Source organism: Oncorhynchus kisutch, linkage group LG7 (genome assembly GCF_002021735.2).
Source record: "Oncorhynchus kisutch isolate 150728-3 linkage group LG7, Okis_V2, whole genome shotgun sequence".
NCBI classification, from domain to species: Eukaryota; Metazoa; Chordata; class Actinopteri; order Salmoniformes; family Salmonidae; genus Oncorhynchus; species Oncorhynchus kisutch.
The window spans coordinates 6,833,545-6,851,998 of NC_034180.2; the positions used below are offsets into that span (position 1 = coordinate 6,833,545).

An 18,454-nucleotide genomic window follows, 5' to 3' on the forward strand; every position below is an offset into this window, starting at 1 on the left:
GTTTATTTAGAGCTATGGGTAACTATGTGTCTACGATGTTTGAGCGAATAAATACATTTTTTCTTTTGAGAGACCTTACAAATGTTATGCATCAGATTATTGAAAATAAAGTGAACAATGTAAAGTTCTACACAACCCACAATACAGGGGTTATTGTAGAGCGTGTGTTAAAAATGGAGCAAATCATGAAACATGTCCGACATACGGGCGAGAGTTTACAATGGTCACATATGGTATCAAGGCTTGTTGAGGATTCTGAAGAACTAGAAATAACTTTGGCTAAGATTTTACATTATTTGTTTGAACCACCCTTTAATGTGAATGTGTATCATATTTGTTGTTTATATACTTATATATCAGACGTGTGTGTTTTAAAAATTCAGCGAAACAAACCTGTAAATCTAAACAATATATACAGGGTGTTGCATGCTGTGATTGTTGAGAAAACGGGGACTTGTATCTTGCAACAAATCCTGAATTGTCTGTATACGTAATAATTGTTGCATTCTTAAAATAAAAATTCACAAACTGAAATGTTGTCGTTATATGAAAGTGGCTCATTACAGTTATTGTACCTCAGAGAGGCAAGAAGGATGGCTGAGCAGCTGTTGAAAAACATATATTATAATCCCTCTAACCCCGGGTCTTATGGGGGTAAAGAGCGTTTACAGAGAGCTATAGTCGAAGAAACAGGTAGTCTGTTAAGCGATGCTAAAGTGAATGAATGGTTATCAGAGCAAGATGCCTACACTCTACATAAACCTGTAAGAAAACATTTTCCAAGAAATAGAGTTTTTTCTACGCATCCATTATCCCAATTTCAGGCGGATCTATGTGACATGCAGTCCCTTGCCGATAAAAATGATGGAAATCGCTACATGCTAACGGTTATAGATATTTTCTCTAAATTAGCCTATGTAAGGGTGTTAAAAAATAAGAGCGGGGCAGAGGTGACCAGGGCCTTTGAATCGATCTTGAAGGCAGGAGGCGCACCCAAGAAAGTGCAGACGGATGGCGGAAAATAATTTTTTAATAAAACATTTCAGAAGCTAATGAATAAGTATAATATAGTACATTTTGCTACAGGCTCTGATTTGAAAGCTTCGGTTGTGGAACGCTTTAATAGGACTTTGAAAGAGCGGATGTGGCGCTATTTTACAGCTCACAACACCAACCGATATACAGACATAGTTCAGGATTTAGTAAACGGGTACAACCACAGCTACCATAAGACTATACGTATGAAGCCCTCGGAGGTCTCTTCGGAAAACTCTTTTCAAGTCTTTAAAAATATGTATGGTTTGTTCCCACTTCGCCGTAAGAAAAAAATGACTTTTAAATTCCTAGTGGGTGACTTGGTGCGTATATCAAAGTTGAGGGGTGTTTTCGACAAAAAATACGAACAAGGCTTTAGCTCGGAGTTGTTTACCGTTACCGAATGTCTGCCACGCATTCCGCCGGTCTACAAATTAAAAGATTATGACGGGGATCTTATAGAGGGATCTTTTTATGAGAAGGAATTACAGAAGGTCCAGTTGGGTAAAGACAAAGTCTTTCACGTGGAGGAGATTCTAGATCAGAAGAGAGAAAAGGGTAAAAAATGGTTACTGGTCCGCTGGAAAAACTGGCCTCAAAAGTTCAACAGTTGGGTATTGGAGCAGGATGTGGTGGAGGCAACGGGGCTTAATTTAAACCCCTAGTCATGATAACTAGCGCATCATTCGCGTGTACACAGTTGGGCATCATGGAACACAGCGGCTTCTACCTGACTCTCCCCAGTAATGCGTCGGCACAGATATATCGTAATAATCAGAGTTCGAAGTATACAACCAATTTTCCAAAGCCTATAGAGTTATCAGAGGCTTGGGAAGTAGGTCTCAGCGAGATTACATACCCCCATAGTTGGTATAATATCAAAGCTAAGGACCGTGATTTTTATTGCAAAAGGTTCTCGGAACCTGCGAAACTTATTAAGCTTAAAAAAGGTTTCTATAGAACCGTCGACAGGATCGTCTCAGAGTTGAATGAACACCTAACCCTGAACAAGATGGAAATATTACTATTCTACAATCCAATCCATAAAAGGATACAAATCTCAGGGCCTGCTAACGGAGGTATAAAGACCAGCGGTAATTTATCCTACATGTTGGGGATGGGTCCCAATAAATGGACGTATGTGAACGATAAATTATTCCCATTCCCTGCGGATATACATGCAGGCTTTTACAACATATTTGTCTATACCGACATCATAACCTATCAAAGGGTCGGAGACAGCTGTGTGCCCCTCCTGCGAACAGTTCATATAGACGGCAAGGATGGGGACATCGTCACTGTCAATTATGACAAGCCGCACTACGTACATGTCAGCAAGAACTATATTGAAAACATTCTGGTTGAGCTTAAAACGGATCAGAACGAAAACATTGAATTTACTTATGGTAAAACGATTGTAAAACTCCACTTTAGACCCACCAAAACCTCTCTACATATATAATAGCTGTATTATATTTATAAACATAATACAAATAAAAGTGTTATGGAGCACCATCAGCTCGACCCTAACCGTTATGCGGCAGCGTAGCCTAGTGGTTAGAGCGTCGGACTAGTAACCGGAAGGTTGCGAGTTCAATCCCCCGAGCTGACAAGGTACAAATCTGTCGTTCTGCCCCTGAACAGGCAGTTAACCCACTGTTCCCAGGCCGTCATTGAAAATAAGAATGTGTTCTTAACTGACTTGCCTGGTTAAATAAAGGTTAAATAAAAAATAATTTAAAAAAAAATACTATGTGGATCAAGTGGGTAATGGACTACCAGGATATCATGGAGCGCCGACAATGTATGGTTCGGGGATAGGAGGTATATTCCGTAACCTCTTCAGGATGGTTTTACCGTTTATGAAGAGAGGCTTCAGCATAGCCAAACCACATTTAAAATCAGCGGCTAAAAATATAGTAAGTGAGGTTGTAGCCAATGCTATGACCCGAAGGGCGTCACCAGAGGTGGAGCATCAAGAAGGCTCGGGGCTTATGATATTGTCTCGAAGGCCAAAAAAGAGACCCCCTGGTTTAAGGCGTAGGCAGGCACCTAAAAAGCGGCGGTTAACTGTTAAAAGAACCTCAGTAAGTCAAAGACGGGGTAAAGTGAGGAGGTCTGTACCAAAACAGGCTAAAAGAATACTAGGAAGTATTTTCTAAAAGAATAAGTGACATGGCTCTTTTACATCGAATGTCCTCTGAAGCTATAAAGACAGAACTTGATCTTTTCACGGCACCGTTAACGCAGCATTCAATAGATAGATCCAGTTATGTGGAGATAGCCCCTCTCTCTGCTATTACCGATAACGGGCCTATCGAATTTTTCATACCAGTCCATGGTGACAACTATCTGGACCTCAACAACACCTTGGTGCATTTACGTCTAAAAGTGACCAAAAGAGATGGGTCTAATATTGCAGACGATGCCAAAGTGAGTCTCATTAATTACCCCTTGGCCACCATTTTCTCCCAAGTTGATGTGACTTTGGGTGAACGCCTAATCAGTCAAAGCAGCGCTACATACCCTTATAGAGCCATCATGGAGTGTTTACTAAACTACTCCGAAGACACTCTCAAAACCCAATTTAGCGCCGGGCTGTTTAGCAAGGATACTGCAGGAGCCTCTATGGAATCGACAGACCCTTCCACCGGTGCAAACAAAGGACTAGCGGCACGAGCTCGCTACTGCGCCGAATCTCGAGAGTTTCATTTGCTAGGCCCTATACACTCTGACATTTTCTTTCAAGAACGGTTACTCTTAAATTCGGTTGATTTAAGATTAAAATTAACCAGGGCCAAGGATGATTTTTGCCTGATGTCTCCCCAAGACGGGGATTTTAGTTTGAAAGTGTTGGGGGCAACCCTTTTTATTAAAAAAGTATCTGTATCTCCGGCCGTGCGCCTGGGTCACTCACATGCTTTGATGAAAGGAAATGCCCTTTACCCTCTCCAAAGAATTACCATGAAAACCTTTAGCATACCTGTGGGCAGTAGAATCTGCAGTCAAGAAAACCTATTTCTAGGCCCTTTACCTAGATATGTGGTTATAGGTCTGGTTGATCACGCCTCTAATACGGGCAGTTTAGATAAAAAACCCTTTAATTTTCAGCACTTCAATGCAGAGTATGTAGCGCTCTGTCAGGACGGATGTCAGGTTCCGGCGAAGGCTTTCCAACCACAATTTAATAACAACATATCTGTGCGAGAATTTTACAATCTATTCCTGGCTACAGGGCGACATCTAAAAGATCTCTCTTTACCTATTGACAGAAATGATTTTGCAGAGGGTTACACATTGTATGCTTTCAATTTATCACCTGATGATGACACCTCAGGAAATCTGTCTGTGGTGTCCCAAGGTAACCTCAGGCTGGAAATGCGTTTCCGTACACCTTTAGCCTGTACAGTTAGCATGATTGTTTACGCATGCTCTGATTCAATCTTGGAAGTGAATGCCCGAAGACAGGTCTTAGTGGATTATTATTAAGGACCTTTGAACAAAGACATGAATACCCAAGAGTTGGACGGGCTCATGAGCCGCTTGATTGGAAAACAATTTTGTGGAGTGTTGGCTTGTGATGAATTACCTATTGAGATATGGCCTGAGAGGCCTGCAATGTTTATTGTCAATACCCATCCTAAACACATGCCTGGTGAACATTGGCTAGCTATGACATTAGAACAGGAAGGTGGACGAAAAATCTCAACTTTTTTTGATTCCTATGGCTTTCCCCCCGGTTTTTCACATTTCCCTAAATCTATTAAAGATTTTTTGACCCTAAACGGTACAAAGATCTACTACAACATCAAACAAGTGCAAGATAACCTTTCCACTACATGCGGTCACCACTGTGTATTTTACCTGTGCCAAAGAGCCCGGGGAGTTTCTTTTGAAGATGTTATGTCTCTTTATAAGGATGATTTAAGAAGTAATGATAACCTTGTATCTTGTTTTGTTAGAAAATATCAAAAGTGTTCAAATGTGTGTCCTTTAAGAACGCGTAATCAAGGCGTATGCTCACGTCATATGTTTCAAGAATGCCACAAATGTTAACTTGCTTATTTTTCAAATAAAAAATTTATTGAATTTAATCATAGTCATTCAAAAGTCATTTTCAAAAGTCTAACCACGCCGAGAGATCGGGTTTAGGAAAAGGTCCTGAGACGTTCATGGGAGTAAATGAGTTAGCATCATCGCTTTCATAGGGGGGCGGTGTCGTTGGGGCATCTTTAGGGGTGCTGTATCTCGTTGAAGGCTTTTGTTTTAAAGCTTGAATCTGTTGACGAAGCTTATGGTTGGGTACACCGGAGAGGGGGATGTTGAGGATTGCCAGGGCCTTAAGAAACTGACGCCAGCCGGGAGGCCTTCGGTCATCAGCAACCTTGTGGGCAGCCGTGGTACTTTTAAGCAAGTCCTGCATATGGGACCCCCTAACCACAGAGCCCTGAAGGATAAACTCTCCAGAGTCGTTCCAAGCAGCTATCCCCTTTGAGTCTTTTATCTTGTTCATAATGTATTTAACATTCTTCCTGTTACGTAAAGGCACATGTGTCAGTAGGTCATGCATAACTTTATCTTCAAATGGCATTTGAGCTTCACCCGACATATTATCTCCACTAGGTAAGATCGACGGTACAGGCCTTACAGGGGCATGGCTATCGTTAGGTTCGACATCTGTTAAAGGGTCCGGTAGGGAAAGGGTTAAATGGTTAGTCTCTCTCTCCCCTTGCTTTACCCGAGTCAAATACCTTTGCATTAGGTTTGTGTATTTTTGAATCTTATCATAGGGGTTCAATCCTTTTCGGTTCAAAACATCCTTCATGGCCGTATCCAAATCATTTTCCGCTGTTTGTCTGATATCTTCAGGACCCTGCATTTGTTTTTTAAGTCTATCCAACTCTTGTTGAGGCACCAAGTACATTTTAGTGGCCATCACACCACGTGTTCAACCCCCACGTCTGGCCGCAATAAGGCTGGTGATGAAGGGCACGGCTATACTGAGTAAAGGTAGAAGAAAACCCCCAGACTGTTGTATACTATGTCTTTTCTTTTGAAGACTGGCCCTTTTATTGGCAAAGAGTTTGATCGCTGTCTTTTGTCTCCTTAATTTTTTCAATTGGTTCAGGGTGAGTGGAATGCGTCCTTTGAGAAGATTCAAAGCAATCTCACATAGGGCTAATATGAGATCTGAAGAACAGCGACCCAAGATGGCCTTCCGTTCTTTAGCTGTAGAACCCACTAGCCTTCTCAAGAGGGGGAGGTTTCTTTTTAAACGCAGAGACATAGCGTTTACTTTTTAGGAAGGTATGCAGCAGGCCTCTCCCCCGGAAACAGCCCTGTACGTAGCCTAAGGTGTTCTGGAGTATTTGCTTTTAAATCCACGATTAAATAAGAAAATGGCTCTTTGGTAGCGTCCTCATAGCTCTCCATAAAGTATGATTTCCGTCCAGGGTACATCTGCTGAGCTAGAGTGCTAATTTGCAGTTTGTCTCTAGGATTTTTAAACAATACCATGTAGTTGGCATTCAAGCTAATGGTCCGACTATTTTTACCTTGGTGAAACACATTCTGGACCAAGTAAAGCACGGACAGGTTTCTATGATGAGTATATTGGGTAAAAGCTCGTGCAATTTCAGGGTGTTCGCTACCAGCAAATAGCATATCGTCCAAAACCAGCAGATTATTTACATGTGGGGGGAGAAGTTCATCATCAGACAGAGAATCGGGTATTCCTTCAACAAACTTGATTTTATTGTCTTCAATAATTCATCATACAGAGGTTGGTAACATGAATAACACCATACAATATTGTCAGGCTTTTGAGATAACACATGTTCAGAATTCTCTAAAATACTTTTTACAAAAAAAGTTTTACCACTGTTTGAAGGGCCTGCAATTAATGCTGAAAAAGGCAATTGTAGACGGGGGTCAAAACCCTCGACAGCAGTCATAATATCTTAAGCTTTAAGACACACTGGGGCTTGTAGCATAAGTCAGTAGCCAAAGGGCAATGTGGTACCGTCAGGCAATAGCTGTCTCTTGTCATAGACTACCCTGAATCTTTTAGTGAGTGGTGCGTTTCTTAGATGGAACCCCTTTTTATCCCTCACTATTTTGTTGTAGGAGCTCAAAATCTCCAAGTCACTATTCTTGTCCTTTACGAACCCCTCGACCAAGCGCGTGATTGATTCCAAGTTTACACGCGGTGCATTTTCATAGTTTTGAGTCACGCCTTTGGCTTTCAACACCACGTGATTTGCTTTAGTCCTAAAAGCATAGCTTTTTGGACCACATGAGGACCATTCTGTAATATGGTCACCCTCTTCGAGTTCACTCGTTAAACCCCCAAGATAGTTGCTAAGTGGGGGGGTCCAATCCCCCGGTTTGCTTACATAGACCACAGAGTCTGTGTCGTGGTAAAGAACCCGCCTCTGAAGCTGTTCCATGAGGGTGTACAGTTCAAGGCGGCCATAGGCTGTGGTAAATGCTGCAAGAAACACATTTACATTACCCGGGGGTAGAACCCACTTTTGGTGGCGCCTCCATTGCACCAAGGCAATGTCTTGACTCAAGAAGGAAAAATGTGAAATTTCGTATTGGTCCGAAAAAACAAATTCCAAAAATTCTTCGGGGTCTTTAATGATCGAAGTTGTTAGCATATTGCATCTCTGCGCTAATTTCCCCCAAAGGGAGTTCAAGTACAATTTCGACACATTTCTTTTGGTTTTGTTGACCTCTATTCTGTCAGGGTCAAGAAGTATGCCTTCTCTGTCATGGTAGTCTTGAATGTACTGGTCTTTACTTTCTTGATCTGTGACCGATGCAGGATAGCCTGAAGCCATCTGCTTGCATCTCAAGAAGGTTTTGATGTACTCTTTAAAAAGTGTGTCTGATTTCCTGGAAAAGTTCCACACTTCAAAGATTTTGGCCACACGATACCCCTTCTCTAAAGCCTTAGAGAATTCTACAGTGACCCATACACCGGTCAGGGCTCTTTCTTGATCTGTGTGATCACAGGGGTTTTCCTGGTTGTGGTTTTCACAGCATGTGCGACAAAGGGGAAAGAAAAGTTTTCCTTTAGGACCCTTGTAAGGCAACACAGGTATAAACAGCCCCCTAGGAGGGTAGACAGTCGCTTTGATTAAACCAAAATAATTTTGGGGTTCGTCAAAGTCGCTGTGAATAATTTCAGGATGCCCTATAGGATAGAATGAGGAACTCATTACATGAGGATATAGGGATGTAAAATCTACATAGCCTATTGTCTCGTCGGGTTGAGCTACATAACGCAATGTCAAAGCATTGGTCCGGCCTCCAAACAAGGCCTGTCGCGGTTCCAGGGGCTCTGGAGGGTCATAATGGGTAAGGAAGGCCTTAACACTAGGATCTGCCTTTTTGAGGGCTGTCCATTCGTGCTCCCACAAAACCACAACTTTTAACCCGTAAGTAGCCTTTAAAGAATTCAGTTTGTCTTGAAACTCTTGGTACATTTCCCCAAAAGTCTTTTGGGTTAGGACACACAAGGTCTGGGGGACAAAGCATAATTTACAACCGTGGAAGAAACAACCGTTGTACTCATACACTGTCTCAACCCCGTCAATCTGTGTGTATCCATCTACATGGTAAGGCCCAAAAGCCTTCTCCCCCCGATTCAAAGCATGTTGGATAAAAATATCTTTATCCTGGGCCAAGTACTCCAACCATTGAATGGAACCACTAGAGTAGGCCTTGAATTGGCGTCGGTAGTTGTCTGGCGATGGGATAGCTATAGATTCAGGAGTTAGATAGTGTGTACGATAGGTTTTCATGCACGCTGATGCAATAGTTGTACAGCTCCAGGGGTCAATGCCCGCATCTTTGATTACCTCTTCTCTGAATCTGAGGCATCCTTCACGAAGTATAACAACGTCATTGTCACAGTATGATTCCATCTCTTTATGGAAATCAAAAGTGCCATGTCTTACGGTCTCGTACCATGTCATGAATCTCTCACGCTCTTTGGGAGACATTTGATCACACCCGTACATTTCGGGGGCTGGATAAGATCCTATATAATGTAGATTCTCCTCAGATGTGAAGAAATGAGGGAAATAGCCTTTGACAGAGTTTTCAAAACCCAAGGCCTCTGGCATTTGAGCCAATCTCATGGGTAAGAAGCTTAAGCTGTCAATGTATCTCTGTTTGAAGGTGGGGTCAACAAAGCATAATATTTTACTCCCTTGAGCTATGACACTGGGGGCCACGCCTTGCTGTATCAAAGGGTTCAGAAGCAGATAGGCGTCATAGGCCCTAGCATTGTGAGCTATAAACGTGAAGTTTCTGTACTGGGCTTTTCTAAAATGTTTTAGAAAGAGCCTGGCACAATTGGGTCCCTCGGCCGACCATTTTTCACCCTTGAAAGTCATGGTTGACACAAAAATAGGCAAATGAACCCCTGATTGCTGATTTGTCTCAAAATCATAAAACACATATTTCTCTGTATGTTCATCTTCAGCCAAGGGCTGAATGTAACACTCATGTGTTACTTCTTGAACCGCTTCCGCGTCTCTGCTTTTCAAAGGACCTTTACAGATTGGGCAGTGTATAATTCCACAAACATGAGGTTTAGGGCTATCTATTTTAAGGTTGTAATTGCAATGACATTTTGGACATTTCTTGTTAATGTCACAACTGCTTACAGATTTACATGCCTTGGGATGCCATGTTTCAGTTTTGTGTTTTTCGTAACAGTAGGCCGAACGACATGTGCGGTGACAATCCGCACAGGGGGTCAAGTTTAGCGGCTGCATAGGGCAATGTTTATCCAGACATACTGAACAGTTGTAACGGCACGAGTGCCCCCCCATGCGTGTGTAGCCGGTATGACAGGCTGGACAGACATATGGAGCGCCTAAAAAGGCTGTGATGTTAGTTACGGCATAGTAATGCTCATTTTGCACATAAAAGTACATAGTCTTAGGATGTGGTTCGGGTATATTTTGGAACTTGAGGAGAGCGTCATTAGCCCTACTGTGGTACAAAACCACAATCTTGATGTTCAGAAAGTTTTCAAATTTGACTATGTCTGAGAAAGCCACAGCATCCTGTATACCGAGACCCACCGCAGTTTGTAGCTCTCGAGCTTTTTGTAACGCGGCTTGATCAGTACATCCTGGGCTGAGTAAGTGGGCCAAACCTATGGCAAAACATAGCTTATTACCTGGATTGTGAACGTTTATGAGATAGGCCCTTTTATTGCTTATGATTTCGGACTGCATTAAACTCTCGAGCTTTCGTCTCTGACCCCCGCCCCCTTGTGGTTGTCGTACTAATTGTACTACAAGTTCGAGGGTCCTATCTGCTAGCACGTTTAAATTTGACTGAACAAGGCGTTCTAGCAGTTTAACAAATTGTTCAAGCTCTGCTTCACCATTCTGTAAAATAAGCGATACCTTGCTCTGTAGACTGTCTCCACAAATTTCCAACTGTAAGAGATCCCTAGGTTCGCTATAATCTCTAATCCTCGCTAACAGTTCATTCAAAGTGTCCATAAGCATTACGTAAAACACAGCATATTCCCGAATCTGACCCCCCCATGCGAAATTGAAAAACTGGCGAACCTCAATATTGCTGAATTTATTTCGACGCAAAACATGTACACTTCGATCAAGACCTCCCCCCTCCAGATTTGCTAGGCAATTGTCCAACTGTTCAAAAACATCGTATTGGGTTTCAGACTCTTCGGACATTGGTGTTAAAGGCTGATTTATAGGTGTCTGGGGTGCCGAATTAAACCTAGCGCTCTCGTTCTGTACACTGATCTCAAGACCGCCCCCCTCCAGATTTGCTAGACATTTGTCCAACTGTTCAAAACATCATATTGACTTTCAGACTCTTCGGACAATGTTGTTAAAGGCTGTCTTAGAGGTGTCTGTGGGGCCGAATTAAACCTAGGGCTCGCGTTAAGCTGGGTAATTAGAGATATGATGGTTTCGGGAATCTGTGTTAACATGTTTTCCTCGGAAGGCCCTGACTCATTCATACGTGTAATAATGTCTATGAGTTCGGAGGGAATCTGTGATAATAGATTTCATCTATTGTCATTATGTCAATTACCCCCGAATCATTCATATGGTTAACTATATCTTGGAGCTCTGTAGGGATCATGGCTAAGAGGGTTTCAATTGTCTCACTTTGGTCTATAGGGGGCGCCATCTGTCTAATTAAGGATGTGTGTGTGTGTGTGTTTACATGTGTGTTTTTTAACGGCGGTATTTGCTTGTTTTAAGCCCTAATGTTTTTTAACATACGGGGTAGCTCGCTACGCCAGAATGACACATCCTGATTGTATTGATGCTCGAGTAGAATACACATGCGCCTCTGGAGTAGAGCCTTTCGTGATTTTAAAACCCAGGGTAAACGCTTTGAAAAAAACGTTCTTGGTCTATTTCAGAATCTGCTGTTTCCCCCACAGAATTGGCCGATTCAAGAAGGTTGGCAGCTTCACAGAACATCAAATCGTCTACCTCAGAAATGTCATTAAATCTTTGAAATCATCAGGTTTCGCTGTTTTCTTGACTGGTGTCTTTGGAGCCTCCTCGGGGATGCTTGTCTGGGCATCCTCCGATGTTTGTGCGTTGTCTTTATAAGCCGGTGAGGAGTCTGAAATAAAAATAATACATACAAAAATAGGTTATTAACCCTAAAATATGTTAAAATGCCAAATACATTTCAGATATAAGCCTATATATTAACAATACATTAATTAAATACCTCGGCTTTTTTGACGAGGGCTGTTCTGAAGAAGCTCTGAAACCAGGGGCTGATGTCTTTGTTCAACCTGTATTACAGCATCTGCAGGTTCGGTAGATGGTGAGCCTGAAAAAAAAAAAAAAAAAAAAAAAAAAAAACAGCATTAGGCCTTGTTTTAAACATATTCCGGCATAAAAAAAAAAATATAAATATTAAAATAATAATATATATAAATAATAATATATAATTGATTCATACCTTGTCCTTGGAACGACGTCTCGTGAATATCGGCCAAGTAGAATTGTTCGGGTGAAGCGGAACTGTGGATCTGAGCACTAATTATCCTTTGGTGTTTAGAAATATGGGGGACAACGTTGTCCTGGCCAAGGGGAGTTGACCTGCCGTTTAAAGTCTCTGTTCGCTGCTTTTGTGTAAATACATCCTGGGAGTAGGGCAGAATTGTCTCGTAGTCATATGCTTCGCAGAAAACCGTTCAGGCTCCATAGGGCCTCGTTAACCTTCTAGGCTTTAGGTCCTCTGTAAACATATAAAATAACTTTTAATATAAGATGCCCACACTTTTTGTTTTTAAGGTATAAATATTTTTATGTATGGAATTCTTGAGCTTACTTACGTTTACAATTCAGGGTAGGCGTTGGTTTGTCTGCACTTTGTTCCGGAGCCCCATTGGATGGTTCGAGCTCAGTTATAACCTCGGAGTATCTGCGTGAATGCTTCAGAATCTATAAAACATTCGACAATATTAAAGCTATAATCACTTTAGCTAATATTGCCTTGTTATACGGTAAGCATACTGATCCTAATGATTGTTTAATATTTCTATAACAATCCCACGCTTTTCAAACAATTCCCCACAACAACCAAATCTAATAAAGATTTATTTCAAGAACTCACCTTGCGATAGATCCATTAGACTGTTTTCCCCGATTATCTTTTTTAACGCTTCAGTCCGATAACGATTCTTGGAGTTTCTGGAGGTGCTGTTTGCATCGGAACTAAAACCTGCTAACATTGCCCATGGTTTCTAGCGCTTTTGTACCCTACGACCTAGAGAAAAACCCCTGAATGATTTTTACATAGCAGTTGGGGTTTGTCGTTTTTTTCGGGCTATACCCCCTCCCATGGTATATTTGACACTTCAAACACATGGTATTGGGTGTGTCTAAACATTAGGATCCTTTTGGATCTTCTAAAATCTCCGGGGTGCTAGCACCTAGATGCATGGGGGTGGGTTGGTCTCGACATCGCTGGGATGAATGACTTTTTAGCCCACCTAAAAAAATAGTTTTATGAAAGGCCTTTAAGATTAGGAGTCGTAAGACACAATATTATTGTTGGGGGGTAGGCATCTGTTTTGCAGGCTAGTGTAAACCTTGGTTTCAAACGACTGCAAAGGGTTTTTTTTAACAAACAACCCGCCCCCCTTTTTCTGTTTTTGAACACACACACACACACACACACACACACAGCCACTACAGAAAACTCCCTCACGCACATACGCGCGCACATGGCTTTTTCCGCAAGTTTTTCTCAGGGACAGACTGCGCTAAGAGTGAACAAACGCGAGAGTTCATAACGTGGTGAGATTCTGATTTTAAAACCATTTATTTCATTCAAAATATTTAGTACATACATTTTATCCTTACATTCTTAAGGTATTTTACGATGCCTTTCTTACAGATCCTGGGAGCTTATGCAACCAACCGCCATTGTCCGTGTCGAGTTCCCCTCAAAGGCAAGGCTCTCTTGCTAGGTCCATCAACACTTGGTAAGTTTTCACTCCAGGGGTAGATCCTCCGTCGGGCCTTTTGGTTGACTCTGTCTCAAGGAAAGCCTCGCCCCAGCGCTTTAACTGTTCCCATTTTGGAAGAGAAGTCCAAGCTTATTCATAGTGTTATGAAAATTGGATATCCACCCATTAAAAACTAAACACAGGAAATTAAATCCTTATTTTATTCATGTGAATGATGAGGATTTGGGCCTGGTCTCCGAGAAGCAGTATATCCTTCGCGTCAAACTCATTAAAGAAAAGTCTTCATCCAGTTTGAGGTGAGTAATCGCTGTTCTGATATCCAGAAGCACTTTTCGGTCACAAGAGACGGTAACATTAACATTATGTACAAAATAAATTACAGACAATTTTTAAAAAAGAAACAAAATACCACAGTTGGTTAGGAGCCTGTAAAACATCAGCCTCCCTCCTGTGCCATTATCGATGCCACTATTCAAATAGTAAAAAGTTTATATTTGGTCAATATTCATAGCGTGCAATGACTACATCAAGCCTGTGAATCTACTCATTGTTGGATGCATTTGCTGTTTTTTATTTTGGTTGTGTTTCAGATTATTTTGTTCCCAATAATAATGAATGCTTAGTAAGGTATTCCATCATTTTGGAGTCACTTTTATTGTAAATATGAATAGGAGATGTTTCTAAACACTTGCATCCATGATTACGGATAATCCTTAATGAATAGTGAATAATGATGAGTGAGAAAGTTATGGAGGCATAAATTTCAAACCCGCCAAAAATGTCTTGCCGGTCTGTAACTTTCTCACTCATCATTATTCACAACTCTTGCAGGACTATCCGTAACCATGGTAGCATCCACATTAATGTAGAAGTGTTTACAAACATACTCTATTCTTATTTACAATTGAAGTGATTCCAAAATGACACAATACATTATTTACCATTCATTTCTATTGGGCACAAAATAATCTGAAATACAACCATAACAAACAGCAAATGCATCCAACATATAATTATAGTGTGCTAGGAATATGGGACCATATAATACACGTTTGACTACTTAAATACACATATAAGTGAATTTGTCAAAATACTTTTGGAGGAACTATGTACAAAAAGTGCTGTAATTTCTGAACAGTTCACCCTCAAATTAAAGCTGACCGTCTGCACTAAACCTCATAGTCATTGTATCATTTCAAATCTAACTTGAATTTGTCAAAACACTTGTCACTGTCCCAATACTTTTGGAGATAACTGTATCTCAAAGTAGTTTTTATTACAAAGAAATTAAGGCTGTAACAAACAGGGATTCATCTGGCAATTATTGTCATAAAAGTTTTGAACACGCAAAACCTTGTAGTTTTCCTCAAAAAATTATCCAGATTTAGTATTAACTTTCGAGTCATGTAGAGTCTTAATCTAACGCTAGCACAGAAATTCTGATCTGGAACTGTCACTCTTGTATGTCATTTGTGAGTCAATGCTCGACCTGGAGCAGAGGAGCATCCTCTCTTGGGACTCCTTGGTCTGCCTGTAGGTCCACAATTCAACGGGATTAGCGTTGAAGGTCCTCTGCTTCATTGATATTGTCTCAAACTTCACATATGTGTCTTTAGATAGCTCCTCGTCCGAAAAAGGCACATTGCTCCTGCAATAGAGTGAGAGGATCTTGTAGACCAGCAAACCAATGACAGGTAAAGCCACGGCGCAGGCAAAGCTGCTGATGATCATCAGCAGCTTGTTCGCAGCATTGTCCTCAACAAGGTCCAGAGTAAAGAAGTTGATACAGGGGTCTTTTCCCGCGGCACTTCCCTTGGAAACCAGACAAACCTGGTACCTCATTCCAGAAGTCAAGCCTTCGAGTAGAACTTTTCCACTCCCGGCATCGGTATCCATTGTCCTTTTGGAGTTGTCCTCCTCATCATAAGTGGAGTAAACAACGGTGAGAGGTGCATTGCTCGGCAAACCTTCGGTCGTCCAGAGTAGAACCGCGCTATCCGGCGTTTCCTCCACGATCTCGAGATCTTGGACAGACTTGGAAGCATCTTTCGTTTCACTCTGATCCGCCGCTAGCTTCCTGTCGCTGCCTTGCGGGGTCTCGGATGGTTTGGATGGTGCTATCTGCTGCACGTTGCTGGCGTGGGTTTCTTCTTGGTGAGGACGGGTGGCAAGATGGCTGGATGCATGGTGGTAGGTGGGGCGGTGGTGGTGGTAGACGGGGCACTAGGGGAGTTTGAGAAGCCAGTTTCAGGAGCAGAGAACGTTGTAGATGGGCTATTCCCTGCATCCTCTATGTCTGGCCTCTCTGGAGGCATGTTTGTAGTGACATAACCTGTCACAGACAGGGTGATGGCAGCCTCTGCGTTGCCGGCAAAGTTCTTAGCCTTGCAGCTGTACTCCCCGTTGTCTTTGTACGAGACCCCATTCAGGCTGATGATGGACCATCGGACACCCTCTCCTGGAGACTCCTGGACAACTATAGGTAGATCATGAAAATGCAAACACTTCAACATTGCCAAGATGTAGACTTTATCTTATTGAAGCACAAATATTATTTTATTGACTCACAACTGTAGAACATAAGTACATCTTAACAAAGAAATTTGTTAATTCAAAACAATTTTTATAAACATGTTGAATAACACACTGTATGCATTTTCTTATAATAAAATGTGTCACTTTTGATACCTGTGTTGTTGACACGTGAGCCATCTGAAGTAGTCCAGATGAGGGTAGGCGTGGGGTAACCCGTGGCATCACACCGCAGGAGCACATTGCTGCCCACCGAGGCTGTGATCTTGGTGGCTGACATCATGACGGATGGCTTGAGACATTGGTCCAGTTCCACCCTTTGGAACATAACACCAGCCAGGTTTTCAGGCCCGCTGCAAAACAGGAACTGGTCCATTAGTACCACTGACGTGGGAGACATTTTGGAAAGCTCGATCAGCTTGGAGATCCTGCAGTCACAGACCCACGGGTTGTCCTGAAGACCTGCAGAGGACAAAAGTGGAAATGTTTGCGACTGTTATGTTCAATTCAACTTACATTTGTGTTGGGAACATGGCAGTGGATCCGAGATTAAGAACATGCAAACAATGCTGTGATCAATGCTAATGCTAATGTGGCTATTAACGTAAATTGCAGTTTATCCTAGCTCATACACAAATTATGCACATTTTGTACTTTAGTTGAAGTATACCTCTAACATGATATGTACTCATCTCTGTACATCTTGTACATATCTAAGTTCAACAAAATTATTCACTGCATAATATACTATGATTTCCATGTTCATAAATATTTCCACCCAAGTTATAGAACAAAAACTATACATAGTTACTTTTTTGGACAGCTAGAATTGTAATTCAGTATTCTGATTCTAGGTATGCATATAGTGTCACAACTGAGCCATCTTTCTGCAATGATCAGAATTACCAAACCGCTTACCCTTTAAAGTAGGACGATGCATTTGCAAATAAAAGAAGACTGATCATTGGTCAGAAATCTGATCAGATTGTGATGTCATGTTGTGGGCTAATAACTCCATTCCACCAGAACATAATAAAATTATTGTACACTGTCATCATTTACACAGTTTCAGTGTTATTTCGACCACACAGTGTGGAAATACCATTATAAACTACAGGGAAATCACATTTTTGATTGCACTGTCCCTTCAAGGCAACACAATTACACGCAATATTATTGAGTAGTAAACCCAAAACGTTAGTGTTTCACAAACACAACTTTAACATTGCTTAATGTATTTGATCATTTGCCATTTTAACCCACTTTGTCAGGCATTGTTGAGCACAGTGCTCAATCCACCAGCAGTAATGGGCTCCCGAGGGGTGCAGCGGTCTAAGGCACTGCATCTGAGTGCTAGAGGTGTCACTACAGGCCCTGTTTGGTTCTGGCTGTATCACAACCGGGCATGATTGGGAGTCCCATAGGGCGGAGCACAATTGGCCCAGCATCATCCGGGTTAGGGTTTGGCCGGGGTAGGCAGTCATTGTAAATATGAATGTGTTCTTAATTAATACCTAGCTAAATAAATAAAAAATATGAAAAACATTGGAGGTAGAACCAAAGTGTTGCAGCGTGCTGTGTTTGCCTCTTTCATGAAGAGTGGTGATTGTAGAAATCGGTGGTCTCATCGTTGAACGTCAATTTGTCTGACAGTTTTGATATCTGTTCATCCTGATCCATTACACCTCATGGCACAGCAGGCTGCTTAATACTAAAGTAGAAATATAATTTTCTTTCTTCAAACATGCATAAAACATTGTCAAATTATCATCAAGTCTAAACATTTTTAATTACCCACAATCCTCTAAAAACAGAGCCCCTTGGCACATTGTTGCAAGAACTTAAAATGATTAAGTTTATAGAAATATTATTTAAATGGGGTAAATAAATCACTCGATGTTCTATCTCTTTGGTTACCCGTATCAAGATACTTACATTTGAGCGCCATATTAACTTGAAACCCTGTAGCCTTTCCTGCAGTCAAATAACCATATCTCCCTCTAGTGGCCTCGTGGGTGGAATGTTATTAATATTTTTCATAATTTCATAATAATTAACATTATTTATTTTCAAACGCTGAAAATTCAGTGTTTCTATGTCAAACGGTTTTGTTATATTACAGTCTTTTGAGATGTACAGTGCATTTGGAAAGTATTCAGACCCCTTGACTTTTTCCACATTTTATTACGTTACAGCCTTATTCTAAAATTGATTTAATTTTTATTTAAAAAATTATTTCACCTTTATTTAACCAGGTAGGCTAGTTGAGAATAAGTTCTCATTTGCAACTGCGACCTGGCCAAGATAAAGCATAGCAGTGTGAACAGACAACACAGAGTTACACATGGAGTAAACAATTAACAAGTCAATAACACAGGA

At 41.3% G+C, this 18,454-nt stretch overlaps 1 pseudogene; it reads right to left on the reverse strand.

Moving 5' to 3' along the window:
* Positions 1-14,870: 14,870 nt before the first annotated feature.
* Positions 14,871-18,023, reverse strand: LOC116374647 (leucine-rich repeat, immunoglobulin-like domain and transmembrane domain-containing protein 3; annotated as a pseudogene).
* Between the last annotated feature and the right edge of the window lie 431 nt (positions 18,024-18,454).